Below are 17,963 nucleotides of genomic sequence, written 5' to 3'. Positions count from 1 at the left end.
GCGCCCCTCCCGCGAAGCCTCGCTCTGTCCTCGCGGCCCCCGGCCGGGACGCCCTCCCCGGCCTCCGAGCTGCCCGCACGCCCTCCCGTCCTCAGCGCTTCGCCCCGCGCCCCGCCAACGGCTCCTTTCCCGAGGGCCAGTGCGCGTGGACGCACCTGCGGAAAACGGCGCCTCTTGCCCGACAGTCGGGCACTTGCCCGAAAGTAACACAGACACGTGTACTTGTTTTTATTTGTAGTGCCAGTCCTCCATCTGGGATTGAAGAGGAAGCTGCTGAAAATGGTGTTCCTAAACCAGTAACATAAGGCTTTGGAATTCAGTCGCTTCCGTATTTAAAATCTGTAGATTTCTAGCTAAGAAGAAAGTCTACATTCAGCTAGACTTTGGAGTATCCTGCACAATCTCGCTGTCAGGTATTTTTATTTGATGCACAGTGAAAAGAAATAGTGGGAAGGTGTTCAGATGAAATAGAGTGTGTGCAGAGGTTTATTGCTTTCATTTGAGTTCTGAACCTGTTAGATGATCACAGTTCTTTTAAGAAATATTTGGCTTTTTTGGTTTTGTTTTTAAGCAAGATGTTATTTTGTATGTTGGTCTCTGACCTCATTCACCTTCAAAGTGATGTTTTGCAGGATTATTTTACCATGGTCTTTTGAAGATTTTAATATATTCAATTATTTCTATGAAAGAAAGAGATTGGTACTCTGCAGGATTAAACTTGTCCTGCTAAAAATGTTGTTCCCAGGTTCATGGTTTTCCGTCTTTTTCAGACTCTGGCCCCTTCCAGCCTTTTTTTCCACGTGTGGCCTGGTGGCCTGCCCTCTCCTGCTAATGGTCCTCTAGTCTCCTGCTTTCTCCCACCCATGGGAATTCTGCCGTTGCCCCTTGGAACATCCTGGTCTCATACCGTCTCTTATTGATAAATACTGGTTTAAATGGTCCTTTTTTTTAAAGTTAACCAAAAGGATACTATGGACAAAAGAGCTGTTTAGAGCCAGAATAACACTTTCCTAAGAGATATCCTAAGTATGCTGATGTTTTTTCGTTTTTCAGATAAAATATATTCCCGGTCATTTTGTGGCAAGACCTCTTCTAGATATAAATGAATGCCATGACTGGTGAGCTCTTTGGTAACATTTTGTTGCTTTTTAACCTAACACTGTGCCTAGTATGATTAATTTTTTTTTCTTTTCGGGGCACACCTGCTGATGCACTGGCTCTGCACTCAGGAATTATTCCTGGCAGTGCTCTGGGACCATATGGGATGCTGGTAATCGAGTCCAGGGTCAGCCGTGCGCAAGGCAAATGCCCTCCCTGCAGTGCTATGGCTCCAGCTCCATAATTAATTTTTCACTCTTATCTTCACATTCCTTTTGCCAAAAGTTCTTCCAATGCCTACTTTTTATGGTTCTATCTGCTGGATATCTTAGCACATTCCCTTAGATCCTTTTTGCAAGAGAGAAAGCTTTACGCATAAAGATACATTAGTTTGTCGTACAAAAACTTCTTGACAGCCTCTTTTCACATTTCTATCACTTTGTTTTAGTTTTTAAAACATTAAATTTACAAAGAAGAAATGGAAACATTGGTTTCATAACTCTAAACCCATAGATGAAACAAATTGGTTACTGTTTCAGTTATTCATGTTGAAGGTGCATTATTGAATCTATTTTATTACTGTTTATGTTGGTACAGAAAGTGACTGAAACTGAATATGATAGTGACAGTGATGATGATGAGGATGATGTTCATGTCACTATCGGAGACATTATAACGGGAGCACCACAATATGGGTAAGTTTTTAAATTTTCAATTTCTAGTCTTATGGTGCAGGGAATTGATCCCAGGACCACATACATGTGAAGCATGTGCTCTCCCACTGAAATACATCCTTTACTTCTTTAACTAGCAGTCCTGTATCAACAACTGGGTGCCATTATTAAGACGTTAGTGATAGATTCTGTTGGTTTTACATTTTTTATCATATCATGATATGAAAGCATTCTTATTTAAGTCTTACTTTCAGTTACTAAAAGTTGTACATCTTAAACATTCTTATAAGAAGAAAATGAAAACTGTGACGATGAATGTTAAATTGCTGTGATCAGCATTTTGCAGTTTATATACATACATATATGTATGTATATGTATGTCAAGTCATGTTGAACACCTAAAACAAATTCTTTGTTATTTATGTCTCAAAAAATACTTAGCCATGGAAAACATTTCCTTCCTAATGGTGAATTGAATTATAAAAGTTGCATGGAATCAGTAATTTGTAATTCTAGGACTGAAAGTGTTTTTGTAAAATGAGTGCTACAAATTTTTAGATTTAGAAACTATTAAATTGCAGCTTGTATTCTTCCAATCTTGAGCTTTGTTTTTTTATGTATGTTATATATGTATATATTTTAAAATAAGGCCCCAAACTGGTAGTGTTGGGGATACTTTCAGTGGTATTCATGGTACAGGATCTGACATGTTAGGCATGTGCTTTTATTTGAGCTATTTTCTTAGCTCTAGGATTTTAATATTTTTAATTCAGTTTTTTAATTGATTTTTAAAAAATCAGAAGGCTTTTATTTTTAAACTCTCTATGGCTTGTTTCTTTAGTTTGGGGGAGTAGGAGCACACCCAGAGATATTCAGGTGTTACTCTGGAACCGATCCTTTAAAAAATACATTTTTAGCAGGGGTGAGGGTTGGAGCCACACCCAGCTGTGCTCAGGGCTTGCTCCTATCTCTGTGCTCAAGGATCCTTCCTGTTGGGTTTTAGGGACCATATGGGGTGTCAGGGATCCAACCCTAATCAACTGTGTGCAAGGCAAGTGCCTAACCTGCTGTGCTATCTATCTGGCCCCGAAGTTTTAAAATATTTTAAAATGTATTTTAAAACTATATTTCAGAGTTCGTTCCAGATTTTTCTGTAGTTTTGAATTGCTGTCTGCGTGAGATGCTGAATCCAGAGTAAGCCAGCAGCTTCCCTGCTGAAGAAGATAATTTATGAAAATTCACTTAAAAAAAGACTAAATCTCCTATCTTGAATCTCTGCATACAGTGTAACTTGATAGTATATTTTTTTTAAAAAATAATTTAAAATGATTTTTAGGGGCTGGAGAGATAGCACAGCAGTAAGGCGTTTGCCTTGCAAGCGGCCAATATGGCCGACCCGAGTTCGATTCCTCCGCCCCTCTCGGAGAGCCCGGCAAGCTGCCGAGAGTATCTCGCCCGCACGGCAGAGCCTGGCAAGCTCCCCGTGACGTATTCGATATGCCAGACACAGTAACAACAAAGTCTCCGATGGAGACGCTACTGGGCCCGCTCGAGCAAAGCGATGAATAGCGGGAGGACCGAGGACCGTGACTAAATCCTTAATCCGTGATTTTTAGGGGCTGCAGAGATAACACAGCGGGCAGGGCGTTTGCCTTGCATGGGGCCGACCCAGGTTCGATTCCCAGCATCCCATATGGTCCGCTGAGCACCGCCAGGAGTAACTCCTGAGTGCAGAGCGAGGAGTAACCCCTGTGCCTCGCCGGGTGTGACCCAAAAAGCAAAATTAAAAAAAAAACAGATTTTTAGTCATTAGTTACAGACATTTAATATTCCAACACCAGTCCACCACCATTGCACCTTCTCACCACCATTATTTCCAATTTTCCCAACTACCACTTGAACATGCCCCCATAGCAGACCCACTATCATTTATTTTACATTGCTCGTTATAAATAATTTGATAAAAGGATGATCAAAAACTGTTTCCTTAGAAGAAAGATTGTGAATTTTTTCTTTGTTTGCTTTTTTGCTCCAGCCCCGGTAGTGAAGATTCTTCTATCTCACCATGGAGCCCTTAAACTTTGTGTAAGAGATTACTAAGACGTTACAGGTAAAGCCTTCTGTGTATAGATTTTGTCAATTGAAATTGGTTGCCTTTCATATTACATACCATCCAGTCCTGTGTGCTACTTCTGGCTTAACAGTGTTACAGAGTTAGAGATGTTGCGTAGCCAGAATTGCATCCACACACTCCAGGGTGTCCAAAAGTGTTGACGGAGTAACAGATGGAGTGAAATTCTTAACTGGTGGCTTTGGGGCATAGGCCTGACGGCTGGGCTTCCAGAAGCACAGAGGGTAGTCTGTGCCCGATCTCCGAAAGCTGATTGTGGAATGTGGAGGTTTTTGGCTGCTGGCACTCTGTTTGGGTGGACGTGGGGATTCACCCGTTCCTCTCTGGGTTGCCTCTGGATGACTCAGCCTTGTGCAGGATCCGAGAGAAATTCTTGATCTCTTTCAAGATTTATTTCTAAGTTTGTTATTCTAATTTATTCTGGATCATGGCCTGTGAGAGAGCTCACATGGCGCTGGAGGTGTTCCTGCCGGGCTTCCAGAAGAACAGGGATACATGGAGGGAGGGAACCCTCCCTGACCTCATGAAAGCTGGAGATTTCAATCACAAAACCTGCATGCTGGAGTTTTTCAAAATTAATTTCTGGATGAGACTTATCCGGATAGTGGAATTCGGCCAGGAGCAAACTGATGATTGTGAAACATCCAAAAAATTTTAAAAAGAATTATCAGGAGGGGATGAGTGAAAATGGCCATGAAAAAGAGCTGTGGAGAGACAGTTTTTGTGGATGAAAGTTGCAGAGTTGGGCTGTAGAGGGTGGAGAGGTAAGTGGAAAGTGAGGGAGGGGTCCATTAGCACAGACCTCTCTAGAAGGCTGACTGTGAATCCATGTTATATTCTTTGATCTAAGTTAAAATGGGGGGATAAAGAAGATACTTTTGAGTACTAAACAGAATTATGGGTAACTTGGAGAACTCAATGGCTTCACGGCTTGTCGAGACGTTAATTGAAAATATAACTGATCTGGTCAGTGTGGGAGATTCATGTTAAAATGAAATACTTTCACATACTTGCTTGAAATTCCTTTGGACTCCCAGGTATGTGGGATCTAGCACTTCGTGGCTATCTAAATTACTGTTAAGGAAAATGTATACAGGTCTTAGGCCAAAATCACATAAGTAATATTGGCTAAACCTTGAATGTGAATGGGGTTCTGGCTCCAAATTTTAGCTTTTCCCTCTGTTTTCAGGTATATTTTACTACGTTAATTGAAATTGAGTTCATCTTTACAAGTGTTTCGTTTTCATGTAACTTCCACGCAGATCAGGATATGGAATGGTACTCGCATTCTAGAAACCTGTTCCCTATTGTTTTCTCTCCGTCATTAACCACTTACACCAAGAACCACATTCTGGTTTTGGTTTAGATTGATTTCATTTTATGAATTTATTTTATGGACAAAAGTAGTCCATGTATTTGAAAGACGATCTACTAACAGTATTGAATGCAGTGAGAGCCTAAAGGAGATCACTGGATTATAAAACAAGGACTATTTCTTATTACTTCTTTCTTACAGGATTGCTGACTACTGAATTCAGTAGGAGGCAAGGAAATGAGGACAAGATGTATATATAAATGTGTTACTTACGCTTTAGGGCTGGAGTGACAGCACAGTGGGTAAGGCGTTTGCCTTGCATGTGGCCAACATGGCGACCTGGGTTCGATTCCTCCGCCCGAGAGTATCTCGCCCCCAGGGTAAAGTCTGGCAAGCTACCTGTGATGTATTTAATATGCCAAAAACAGTAAGAACAAGTCTCCCAATTTGTTGTGAGACGTTACTGGTGCCCGCTCGAGCAAATCGATAAACAACGGGAGGACGGTGCTACAGTGCTACTTTCCCTTGACCAGCTTAGTTTCTTGGGAAGTGTGTAACAGTGGGACATGTACTGGCAGGTAGGTTTTTGAAGAAAAAAACATTCAACTTTTAAGACCCCCTTTTGGGGGGGCATGGGAGAATTGGGGAGTGGGGTGGCTTCCTAAGTGGTGTTCAGTGCTAATGGCCTGGAATGAATTTTTTTAGGGATTGGCCTGCCAGGTGTTGCTCCGAGGCCCCTTTGCCTTTGGGGATTTCCTCCTGTTGATTCTCGGCTGTTTGAGCAGCAGTTCTGTGCTGTGAGGTGCTGGTGCCACCAGGATTGTCGTGACAGTGCTTGGGACCCCTGGATAATAATCTGGCAGTGTGCGAGGGGTCAGATTGTGTTGGGGATGATGCCCAGGTCATGCTCATTATGTATGTGCCCTAACCCAAACATATAAGATGTAATTGTTTCTTTTGTGGAAGAGTCCTCCCTTTGTTCAGGTGGCCCAGGCCTCACTGCGAGTGATTCTCAGCCCAATGGTAGGTGGTTTAATTTGAGGGCCAATGTATGTGGTCGTATTGTTCCAGTCGTGCTCAGGTGCTTCCAAGGACACATCTGGGGGTACTTTTGAAGGCCTTCAGCACTATCTTTCTTGATCCCAGAATATCTGTTTTTTTTTTAAATTTTTTGTTTAATAAGTGACAAAAAATTAAGACTTTTTTCCCCCTAGGGGTCAGAGAAATAGTACAGCGAGTTAAGTCACTTGATTTGCCTGTAACCAGTTTAGTTTGATCCCCAACACCACCTGGTCCCCCGAGCATTGCTGAATTGGCTCTGAAGGTCTCTGAGCACAACTGGGGTACTCTAGATAATCCTTGGTACTGCAGTGCTTGAAGAACATTGCATTCTCAGACCCAGGCATTGAACTGCCGACCACAGTAATGGCAGGAAGGGGCCCTTAGGTCCCCTAATCAGCACTTCGGAACCCTCCCCCACACCCACTTTTTTAAAACATGTTAGTCAATGTCAGTCTATATATGTATAACTTGTATACATGGAGTATATTGCTATTTTTGTTTAGTTCAGGATTATCAGAATAATTTTTGTTGTTCTTAGGAGTTACGGAAAAGCACCAGTGAATCTTAATATCAAGACAGGAGGAAGAGTTCATGGAACTACAGGTAAAATTTGTATTTGCCAGTGCATCAGTAGGAAAGTAATGACTATGCCTGAATAACGTACAGACTATAGTAGCTATCACAGGTGATCTGAAGAGTGCTTCAGTTCAATTCAAGAGAGTCGTTTAAACTTGTGTCTCAAGGATGGGGAAACTTTTCTCTGTGAAAGGCTTTGTAAGAGAATACGTATTTGTAGAGTTTGTGGGTCACGAGGTTTCTTTCCCTCTTTTGATTTTAACTTGTTTGTACAACCCTGTAAGACCTGTTATAGTTCACAGCATATAAAAAGGGATTTAACACCTGGAAGTTATTGGTACATATTGGTACAGGAATTTATTTGAATGCGTTAACAAGTTCCTAATCCGTACACTTTATCTTAGAGTTTCTTCCCTAAAGTTTAAACTTACTGTTATTGATAACGTGCTTATTCCTATAGTATGCCTGACTCTAATGTTCTCATTGAAGCCTTTGTTTTATTGAGAGCTATCACTAGTAAAATGGTGTTTTCTGTTTTTCTCTCAGTATCTTGCTCATGCCATTCTTTCTCTATTTTGTATTTGTTAAAAAAGGAACAAAAGTCAAAGGGGTAGAGCTCGATGCACCTAGAAGTATTAATGGAGTTCCACTCTTGGAGGTAGATTTGGATTCTTTTGAAGATAAACCATGGTGTGAACCTGGTAAGATGATAAATGACTCCATACCCCTCCCTGGGACCAGCCTCAGTGACCCTCAAGGTCCTGGGGCACTCAGTGTGTGTGATGCTCAGTCTTCTGGGATGAACATTGTGGTACCAGGGCGTGTGCTCAAGGCCACTGAGCATGTGCTCTAATACTCGAGCTGTTTCCCCAGCAGAAGAGGACTGGATTTTTCTTGGGAACACCTGATGGTGCTTGAGGTCTGCTGGCAATGACTGGTTACCTTGTGTGCTTGTGATCAAACCTGGGCATCTATATTCAAAGCATTCATTCTAGTTCTTTGACTTATCTCTCTGGATTGCAGATTTTTAAAAGATGTTTCATATTACAGTCATTAGAAAAATATCTAACTTTCAGTATCAATAGTATTCATAGGATTTTTGTAAATGTCATTATAAATGTCCTAAGCATAATTAGCAGTAATGACCTGTGTTGCTAAATTGTAACAGTAGCTTAGCATTATATTAGTCTTGCATAGCATAGTATTTTCTTATAATGCCATTTATAAAGGAAATTTCATTAAAAACATAGTTTTGTGGTGCTAGAGTAATAATCGGAAGAACTAGTAAAATTTGAAGAAGTATTTATACTTATAGAACTTATCATTTACATTTTTATATTTTATTTGCTGCATAAAAATAGGATTGAAATACTTGCATACAAAAGTTGTGTCTTCTTTTTAGGCGCTGACCGTTCTGATTATTTTAATTATGGGTTTAACGAAGATACCTGGAACGCTTACTGTGAAAAACAAAAAAGGATACGAATGGGGCTTGAAGTTATAGCAGTTACCTCAATTACAAATATATTTATGGTAATTAGTAAACATTTCAAAATACTCCTGTCTTTTCTATTTTCTATTCACTTTTTTTCCCTAATCACTTTTTCCCCATAAAGGTGATTAAATACTGTGTGATAGTTTAAAATTCCGTTCTTTTTATCGTGTTTTTTCCCCTTCCCTTTCAGAGTTCTATGTTAATGCTTATCTGATATTTAGCTACAAGTTACTGACTAGCCACAGTTAGTTTGTATTTGTATGGCCTATCAATTCAAAATTACATGGCATCTGAATGGGGAATATGTTATTTAACTTATGCCAAAGACTGTACTATGGGAGTTACACCAGGTGCAGAGATCCAAGATGGCAGATTCAATCTTTTTTTTTTTTTTTGGTTTTGACTTTTTGGGTCACACCCAGCGATGCACAGGGTTTACTCCTGGCTCTGCACTCAGGAATTACCCATGGCGGTACTCAGGGGACCATCTGGGATGCTGGGAATCGAACCTGGGTCAGCCGCGTGCAAGGCAAATGCCCTACCCGCTGTGCTATCGCTCCAGCCCCAGATTCAGTCTTTTTTTAAGGTGAATTTTAGTAAATTATCCTTGGTTGCTCTCATTTTTTGTTCTTGAGTCTTCTCCTATGCCACTACTCAAGGGACAAGATTAAAGTGGAAATAGCTTCTCTGTTTCCCAAACCTTCAGCTTCCTGGTGACCTACAAGTTTGCTGATTGTTGTTTCATCTCCACTTTTGCAAGCATGTGAATTTGTACCCTATTATACTAACAAATGCAAAGTAAAGTTCTTGCTCTATGTTGTGATTTTATTTTGAGTCATAGTCTATGTTTGTTTGTTAGATATTAAAGTTCTTCCAACAGGTTATGCTGTTATATAGACCATAATATAATCTATCAAAATTGGAGGCTTAAATTTTCCTTGTTGTTTTTTTTAACAATGGTAAGGAAAATGGCAATCTGAATATCTCTATAACTTTGAATGTTGTATGTATTGCAGTTTGGGCATTCTTTAAGAAAAGAGTCTCTTAAAGAATTGTGGATTTACTATTATTTACAATGACTAGAAACATTTTCTGGAAAGTGAATTTTACTTTTACTGGTTCTTTATATTTTCCTTGAATAGAACAAAGAAAGTTCCTTTGTAAACTTCCAGCTTCCATATACTTTTGTCTCTTTGCAGTAAACTTCTAAAAGTAAAGAATATAAAGGAAATGATGGTTTCCATTGAAAGTAGCTTTCATGAATACCTTGTTGATATGTATACTGCTTTACTGCAAAGTTGTTTTGAAGAGTTTTTTTTTTCTGGTTTGGAGTAGAGGTCATTTTTTCATTTTAATTTTTGATTCTGAATGAATACGGGTTTGAGTTGGATAAGTATAGTCTGTTGGCTCTTTTTGCCTTGATAATGTGCTTAAATATTGCTTGTCTTGTAGAAATACTGATTTGGGAATAGGGTATGTATATTTTGTTTGTTTGTTTCGGGACCACATCTGTTGGTGCCCCCGTCTTGGTGCTCAGCGTGACTTCTTTGGATGATGGGAACTTGGTGGTGATGGGCATTAAACATGGGCCTCCTGCATGCAGAGCATGTGGTCAGCCCATTGAGCAATCTCTCCAGTCATTCAACTTCATTACTGTGTGCAGCTCACGATGATTTTTTTTCATTTTGCTTCCTGTTGTCTGTAGGATCTTTTAGGTAAAGGTAAAGGTAAAGGCCCTCCCGTTGATCGTCGATTTGCTCGAGCGGGCCCAGTAACGTCTCCATTGGAGACTTTGTTGTTACTGTGTCTGGCATATCGAATACTCTCGGTAGCTTGCCGGGCTCTCCGAGAGGGGCGGAGGAATCGAACTCGGGTCGGCCATGTTGGCCGCTTGTAAGGCGAACGCCCTACCCGCTGTGCTATTTAAAATGCTGAAAAATGTGAAAATGTGTTTGAGCGCAGTTGATATTTTTAAGCTGCAGTTTAAATTTCTGAAAGTGCCATGTTAAGATTTTCAGAGTTTTGTGGAATATTTTTAAAAAATGATTACTTGATTTTTTACCATGTACCATGTAAATGGTGATTAGTAAAATGTTACAAAGTTCTTATCAGTAATGCAAATACGAAGAGGTACATGTGTGAGGTCCTAAGTGTGAAAAGGCATATTTTAGATAAAAATATTATCGTTTCTAGAGAATTGCAAGAATTAATATGAAATCAGATATTACTTTGGTATGCAAAATTATTGTGATGCTAAATATAGCTTGTTTCAGTGCTTTCTTATTAAAAATCTTTAACTATGTCAATTTTATTGTGATACCAGGATTTACATTATCTTAAATCATTGATTTTGTGCATACATCTTTGTTTGCAGTACCACACGTAACACCAGAGACTAATTCCCTTGACTGATGTCCCAAGGACCTTTCCCAATTCTCCACCCTCCCCACACCAACCTTCATGCAACCTCAGATCTACAGATAAAAACTTTCCGTTTAGACTATAGAAGAAAAACAGTATGCAGTATTAGAGAAGTGTGTATTACTGTATTGGGTTTGAGGGTATAGAGAAATATTCTAGATGGAGGAAATTCTAGTTGTGTGCGGTGGGTGACCGCGGCGTCCCTGCAACATTCTCTGTCCTCAGCCATCCCCGCTTCGCCTTCTGAATGCCGTGCGCGTCTTCCCCAACGCTGCTGCCGCCCCATCCGCGGTTCTAGGCCATGGTCACGTTGTATTTGCGCGCACCGCCCACTTAGCCCAATGGGCCTGCGAACTGCACCTGCTCTTCCAGTCCTCTCCGCTGAAGATGGGTTGGCGCTTGGCTGGGATCGGGGCCGTGGGAAGCAGTGCTGGGCTGGGGCACCTTACACTGCCATATACCCCCCCCCCCACCAGCTTCCCACTGCCTTGCAGTGTCTACCAGTATCCAAGCAGCACACGGCCCGTCCCCACAGGCTGTCTTCTGCAGAAACTCTGAGGCTGGTTGCAGTAAGAGACTAGCTGGAAGGGTCAGAGCCCAGTTCCCAGCCTCCACTGGGCTTTGAGGGGGTCCAATGTGCGCTTGACAGTTCTGCTGCCTGGAGGGACTCGCGGCCAGCATCATCGCTCTGTCTTCCGCCCACTGTTCCCGGTGCCCACCCTGAGTTCCCAGTTCCCACTGAAAACTTTCTTCCCTTTGGGTGCTCCCGAGGCTCCGCCGTCTCCAGCTCCTGAATTCCATGTCACTTAGGCCTCAGTTTAGTCCCATTCTTTTGTCTGGCCCATTTCCATTCTTCTGTGGTTCGGTTCAGTTTTGGTGGAGCAGGGTTGGGTGTGGAGGGGATGGGGGTAGAACCAGGGGGTCCCCCGCTCTGCTGTTTTCCCGTGCAGACCCCCCATCCCCTCCCATACCTCTGAATATATGAATGAGAATTATTGTTTCCAAGATTTTCACATGATAATTCTAAGCCACCTCTGATCGGCTCCCTGAACTGGCTTCTCTTAGTGGTCATTCTCACTCCCCGTCCTTTTGTCCTTGCCTGCACCTTCATCAGACATGAGAACACCCCTCCGTGTGACCACAGACTCTTCTGCTCCTCTGCAGACCCAACACCTGCTTCCGCCCCTACTCCAACCCCTAGGAGTGAGGTCAAGGTCTCTTGGACCTTATTTGCTTTGCAGACAGTAAGCTGCCGCTAAACTCTGGCCATCTCACGGTCATATTACAGCTGGAATTGAAACCGCTTTTGGCCAGAGTGATAGTAAAGAAGGGGAAGGCTCTTGGCTTGCACTTGCTAACACTGGTTGGATCCTTGGCATCCCTAAGGTAAGGTCTCCTAAGACCCACCAGGAGGGGTTCTTGAGTGCAGAGCCAGGATGAAGCCTGGGCATTGCCAGGTGTGGCCCCACACCCCCAAATAAATAAGTAAATACACTTATATCCCTTTTGGGCTGGAGCAATAGCACAGCGGGTAGAGCGTTTGCCTACAAGCTACCGAAAGCTACTGAAAGTATCTCACTCCCACTGCAAAGCCTGGCAAGCTACCCGTGACGTATTCGATATGCCAAAAACAATAACAAAGTCTCACAATTTGTTGTGAAACGTTCCTGGTGCCCGCTCAAGCAAATCTATGGACAATGGAGGACAGTGCTACAGTGCTGTATCCATTGTAATTGATGAGTGGTACTCCCCCCACCCCTTTCTCTCACTGGCTATTAAGACCATTTCGTAGGAAAGGGATGTGACTCAGTGGCAGAGCGTAGACCTTGCATGAGTGAGGGCACCGCAGGAGGGAGGAAGGCGAGTTTCATAAATATGGTGTTGAGATTTTTATAGCATAAGATTCATTACCAGTATAGTGATAATGGCAACATCCTATAAATCAGGATGTAGTTGTGAAGGTGGTACCCTAGTTAGATCATCTCATGCACAGGCTGGGATTACTACCTTCTCTCTGAAAGTTTTCCATTTCTATGAGAGGTTCTTTTATACCTTGGAGAGCACCATTGTTCTTGTCTATTTTTGGCCTCCTATAAGTACAGAAAAGTAAAGCGGATCTGAATGTAAAATGAAGGAAAGACCATCAGAGAATTTCTGCATAGTTACCAGCAAAAAAAAAAACAACACTGTTACAAAATTAAGGTAACTCCTCTCCAGAGTCTCAGAACCCTTCTGAAGCTTCCTAAGTTGACAAAGCTGCAGTCACTACAGGTCCAGGCCAGTCTGTGGTGTAAGCATTCAAAGATCAGTCTTCATTGCTCCCTCTCCTCAGGCAGCTTTAGGTTGGGGAAACTAATTTTGTTCTCTTCTCTCATTCCTTGATTTATTCTCTCAACCAACAAACTATCAAGCCTTTGTGAGAAACAAACTTTTCTTGCTCCAGAGCATGAGGAAAGGATACAATATGGATTCTTTGAGCACTCAAGGTGCTTGTAAACTGGTTATAGTGATAGGCACATGAAACAAATCAATAATTAGTATTGCTCTGCTTTTATTTGTGTTTGAATAGTTTTTCTTTTATGTTTTGCAATGCTCAAGGCTTTCTTCTGACTCTGCACTCAGGGATCACTCCTGGTAGGCTTAGTGGCACCACATGGGGTACTGGGGGTCATACCCAGATTGGCCACATGCAATGCAAAAATGCCTTGCCCATTGGACTATCTCTCCACCCTTGCATTTGAATTTTTATTAATAAGTTCATATAGTACATACTGGCTGAAAGTTAAAATTGTCATTTAAGAACTAGTGATATAAGAAGTCCACAATAATGTATTTAGTGAACTAAGAATACAGGTATTTGTATTTTATAAAGAAGCTCTTATGTAGATGATCTTGATCACTTGGTCACTTGACATCCCATTATTCATTGATTCGCTCGAGCGGGTGCCAGCAACGTCTCCATTCATCCCTATCGCGTGCTAATGTAGCCCAATGGCATTTGCTCATTCTAGGAACACGAAGAGCCTCAAATCGATCGTTCAGGGTCTTGACAAAGAAGTCTGATCATCTCATAAGTGGATGGCCACGTGATCTTTTGATGTCCCGTGGCATCCAGTCGGTAATGGCTCTAGTCCAGCAGTCACCTCCAAATCTCATTATGTGTCCAGCCATCTGATTTTTGACGCCTTGGCAAATGAGAGAGCGTCCCTGATTCTTGACCGTCGAAGAAGGTCGGAACTTCGGATTCTTTTCTCTCATTTGAGTGAAGCATGATACTCAAGCATAGCTCTTTCGATTCCTCTTTGGGAGACTCGAATAGCGTTCTCATTATGTTTGCGTAGGGCCCAGGTCTCTGAGGCATATGTTAATGCAGGAAGAACAGTGGAATTGAAGAGATGTGCCCGGAGCCGGAGGTTCTTTGTCCTCTTAGCTATTTCTTCAACGTTCTTGAAGGCGTTCCAAGCTGCTCTCTTTCTCCTGCGCAGCTCAGGTGCCAGGTCATTCGTCATGTTGACTTGTCGACCTAGGTACACATAACTGTTGCATTCGGAGATGTTCATCCCATTGAGAGTGAATGGAACGTCAGGAACGAGACCATTTCTCGAGAAATGCAGGTGATCGTTGCTCATAAAATGGCATAACAAAAAAATAAACGAAACTGTAGTCTCTTCTAGCAAGGCTACTAATTTGGAGAGAGGAGTGCTGTAGATGAGGTCTTGGCTTTGGTGGCAGGTCTATCTTACCTATCAGGTTATAGTTACAGGCAAGAGCTTCTAGATAGAATCACTGAAGCAATTTACTTCTTTTGCTTATCTACAATCTTGCAGATCTTACGGCTTATAGTTTCACTTACCACCAGAAGTCAGGGACAAGCTCAGATTAATCAGAGATTTTGGAAATAATGCAGAAAAGTACCACGGCTTGAGAATAATAAGTATTAGTGCTTCCTATGAACTTAATGCCTAAACTGTTTAAGGACCAAAGAAATAGGCCAGGAGTTAATGGGCTGACCTTGCTTGCTGCCAACCTGGTTCTATCCCCAGCCGCACATATGATTCCCCCAACCACCACCTGGAGTGATCCTGGAGCACAGAGCTCGGAGGAACTGATTACTGCTGAGCATGGCTCTGAAACTACAGCAACCAGCAAAGTTTGTTTGATTTGCTCTTCACGGCCACTTTTTGAAACTTGTACTGAGAAGTCTTGGGTGGGCTGAATTAGATCTCTGTGGGAAGTCGTTCCTAACCTCGAGTACCTCTCTTATGTCTTTAGGTTCGTCTCAGCAGACATAAAGCAGTTCGACATTCTACACTTGCCCTAAACAGCTCCCAGTGCCAGGAACTGGCAAACTAATATTTTGGTTTCAGTGGATGGTCTAAAAGGATTGTCAAGGTAGGAAGCGGAGAGAGAGTTCAAGTGCGGAACTTGTGCCCACCGTGTTCAAGGCCCTGGGTTTTCTCCTGAGTATTGCATGACTCCCAGCTGTGTGGGGTGTTACCCCAGCGGGCTCAGAGAACCTACAGACCAGATAGATGAGAGTCGTCTAAGTGAAAGTGTTGGACCACCGGTCACACCCCAGAATCAATAAGGTCTCAGTGAGTTGACGGTGGTGTCCATATTCTACAAGTCTTGTGTGCTCTGTATGTTCATGGCTGGTGTAGTTCATGGGAAGTTTTGTTTAATGTTGAAGTGACAGGTTACTTCAACGGTTGGCAAGGGTTGCTGGAGTTTCGTTTTTATTTCTAATTAAACTTTTTTTTTCCAGAAATATGTTTTTGTTTTTTAGATTTTTTTTAGTGAAACACCATGAGGTACATTTGTAGATTTACAAATTTTTGTGCTTGGGTTTCAGTTATACAATGGTCGAATACCTATCCCTCCCACCCCCCCATCCTCCCCATCCCACCCTGCCTCTGTGGCAGGGCATTTCCCTTTGTCCACTTTCTCCTTTTGGGTGCTGTCGTTTGCAAAAGAGGCATTGAGTAGCATCTAATTAAACATTTTAAAATCTACATTGAGATGTTCAGAAGGACCTTCAATCTAAAATCTTACCAGCTTCAGTATCTTTCTGAACTTGAAGAAAGGGAAAATGAAGATATTGTGGCACCACTTCAGACGCAAAGTGTGAAGATCTTCTGTGCTTTAGAGGTGGTTTTGTCGTCCTTTGGCAAGAGCCCTGGAGTTGGCAGAGCCGAGGAGACTTTGGATAAACTGGAAGGTCTCTGTGGGGACTGGAATGGGGGTGTGGGTAAGAATTCATTCATTCATTCTCTTTCTCTTTCTCTCTCTCTCTCTCGCTCATCATATTTTCAGATACATCAGAAACATCCCTCTACTTGCTAAGCTGCTAAAGCCTTGGGCAGATGTTTTTAACAATACTTGTTTAAATCTTAGGTAGTAACTAACAGAATCATTTTTTTTGGTGGGGCCAAAGGACCCGGGGACATTTCACAATTTTAGAGCTGTCTTCCTACCAAGAACCTTAGAGATATAGGGATGGGAATACTGTTTCTCCTATTTGGGGCTAACAGTCTTCTTTGTTCCAAAGAAATTTTTCAAGTATAGATCCTGTGTAATTGTCCATTATCTCACCAAAATCTTCATTTTGATAATGAAATACACTAATAAAAATGTTTTTCCCCCCAGAATCTCTGGTACTTAGGCTTAGGGTATTAAATCAAAGGCAGGGCTGTTAGTGAAAGAACTGGAACAGACTCTGGTAGGTGAATCTTAATGAGACCAGCTCATCCTTGGTACTAGCAAACCTTTCTCAAGCTCCTGAAATTGATAGGTGATAGGGCAGACATTCGAATGGGTTGTCACTCCCTGTGGGGGGTGCGGGCGTGCCATCTGTCTGAGGTTATCTAGTCACCATCACCAAAGCCCCTTGCACCTGCCTCGTGGCCAGAACCAAGGGGAGGCTGACCAGATTGGCGCTGATCTGAGAAATGTGCGCATCCCCTGGGAAGGGGGTCAGCGCCCATCTGCATGTATTACCTCTAGAATTACCACAGTTATCCAATTCGGTTACTCCTAGCTGCGGTATCCAGATGGCTCGGGCTTGCTTTGAACACTATAATTTTTGCAAAGTAAAGGACTCCATGCCAGACCGTTTTCACTCAGGGCACCCCAGAGAGGGGCGGGTGAGGGTCCTTCCCATCCCAAGGGACCCTGCCCGGCGGCCGATCTCCACTACCCAACCGCCGCCACTCTCCAGGCCAGGCCACTTTCACATTATAAGACACTTCCTACCCATTTTCCATAATTGCCACACCATGTTTGATGGGGTTCAGACAGTAGGCAACAAATCATAGAGAGAAATATATAAATATTTGCGTCTCGGAGAGCCTGGCAAGCTGCCGAGAGTATCCCGCCCACACAGGCAGAGCCTGGGAAACTCCCTGTGGCGTATTCGATATGCCCAAAATAGTAATGACAACAAGTCTCATTTCCCTGATCGTAAAAGAGCTCCAATCATTGGAAGAAGCTGCTAAAATCTCAGGACTGGGAGGAATAGAGACGTTACTGGCGCCCACTCGAGGAAATTGACAAACAACAGGATGACAATGATACAGTGATTATTATAAAGTAATTTTTTTATTTTTATAAAAAATAAAAATATTTGACTACATTTAATATTCAAACGCCAATCCCACGACCATTACACCTTGCTACCACCATATTTTGTGTGTTTCCATCCCGAACCCAAACCCCTGCCCCAAGCAGAACCGAAGCAATTTATTTTGTATTGTGTGTTCTGAATCAACTGCTGAAAATGCTTCACAAAAGTTTCCTTAGAGGAAAGTGTGTGAAGATTGTTCTATTTCCCCCAGGGACCATTGATTGTTCTATTTGCCGTAGGGACCATTAAGTCCTTAAATAAGAGATTATTGACATGTTGTTAATGGTTGAGCTGTGTGTGTGTGTTTGTGTGGGGGTGTGTGTGTGTGTGTTTGGGTGTCTATGATACACACTCCTGTAAAAATATATTTTCCTCTATGATTCGTAGCCTTCTACCTTAAACTCCATCAATTGTGGTTTGCTGCTCTTGGAATATTAGTGGTGTGAGGTATGTCAAGTTCCTAGAATAGTCTGTAGGTTTGCCCATTTGAAATACGTAATCAGTATGAGATTTGTGCACTGATCTTGACTAATTTCTCCCTTCTAGTTTACCTGTTTACGAATGTCCAG

The 17,963-nt window shown here is 42.3% G+C and overlaps 1 protein-coding gene across 1 annotated transcript in view; it reads left to right on the top strand.

Annotated features, from left to right (window-relative positions):
- The first annotated feature begins 248 nt into the window (after window positions 1-248).
- Window positions 249-17,963, top strand: part of LOC130023926 (leucine-rich repeat-containing protein 37A3-like) — a 72,299-nt gene continuing 54,584 nt past the window's right edge. Inside the window, exons 1-8 of the mRNA XM_056114540.1 lie at window positions 249-413; window positions 1,696-1,793; window positions 3,808-3,882; window positions 6,819-6,883; window positions 7,450-7,557; window positions 8,259-8,389; window positions 15,045-15,164; window positions 15,828-16,020. The gene's annotated coding sequence lies outside the window, so the exon portion shown is untranslated. The remainder of the gene's footprint in view (window positions 414-1,695; window positions 1,794-3,807; window positions 3,883-6,818; window positions 6,884-7,449; window positions 7,558-8,258; window positions 8,390-15,044; window positions 15,165-15,827; window positions 16,021-17,963) is intronic.

This window comes from Sorex fumeus, unplaced genomic scaffold (assembly GCF_029834395.1).
Source record: "Sorex fumeus unplaced genomic scaffold, SorFum_2.1 ptg000001l, whole genome shotgun sequence".
Taxonomy (NCBI): Eukaryota; Metazoa; Chordata; class Mammalia; order Eulipotyphla; family Soricidae; genus Sorex; species Sorex fumeus.
Note: the sequence above shows the minus strand (reverse complement) of the source record. Positions and strands in the feature narration are given on the sequence as shown.